Raw genomic sequence first — 665 nt, forward strand, 5'->3', positions numbered from 1 at the left:
GCAATTGACCCAGCTAAAACACATACCCAGAATTTATTTATGTTTTCTTTACACAGGCTACAATAAAAAAATGCATTCAATTAAACAGTTTTGGAAAGTCCCAAAAGAGCAGAAACAAATGTGGTCAAAGTCCACATCCTTTTGTCTCAAGMTATATATATTTTTACCTTAATAAAAACTTGAATTGAGTCAAATAAAGCAGTGCTCTTACTGGGCATGCAGTGTTAAACTGACTTGGCCTTGGACTTGGCAGCAGTGTAGTTCTGGGAGCAGATGGCCTCCCTCTCAGGCGTCAGCTGTTTACAGCCACCGATGAGGGACTTACAGTTGAGTCTCTCTCTCTCACACACACACACACACACACACACACACACACACACACACACACACGCACACGTGCACACAGAGAGGGGGGGGGGTCTCAGAGGGAAAACACGTCAACACAAACTCCTGACAAACTCCTGACTCTACGCTTCTTCCCTGGAATTAAAGAAACCTGAGAAAACACGTTTGTTTTCTCATAATGATTTCGTTCCCTCTGTGAGGACATGATTCAGAGGAGGTAGGTCCAAAAAATGTCTTCATTTTATATCATCATTGCACTGATTTATCAATTGTTTGTCTAACTGTTAGTAGATAATCATCAGAGGTGTATAAAGTACTTT

General features: G+C 41.1%; 1 protein-coding gene across 1 annotated transcript in view; it reads left to right on the forward strand.

Annotated features, from left to right (window-relative positions):
- Positions 1 to 422: 422 nt before the first annotated feature.
- The window catches only part of LOC106522959 (transmembrane protein 198), an 8417-nt gene continuing 8174 nt past the window's right edge, over positions 423 to 665 (forward strand). The window contains exon 1 of the mRNA XM_014016223.1: positions 423 to 562. The gene's annotated coding sequence lies outside the window, so the exon portion shown is untranslated. The remainder of the gene's footprint in view (positions 563 to 665) is intronic.

The sequence above is a fragment of the Austrofundulus limnaeus genome, unplaced genomic scaffold, assembly GCF_001266775.1.
Source record: "Austrofundulus limnaeus strain Quisiro unplaced genomic scaffold, Austrofundulus_limnaeus-1.0 Scaffold141, whole genome shotgun sequence".
Taxonomy (NCBI): domain Eukaryota; kingdom Metazoa; phylum Chordata; class Actinopteri; order Cyprinodontiformes; family Rivulidae; genus Austrofundulus; species Austrofundulus limnaeus.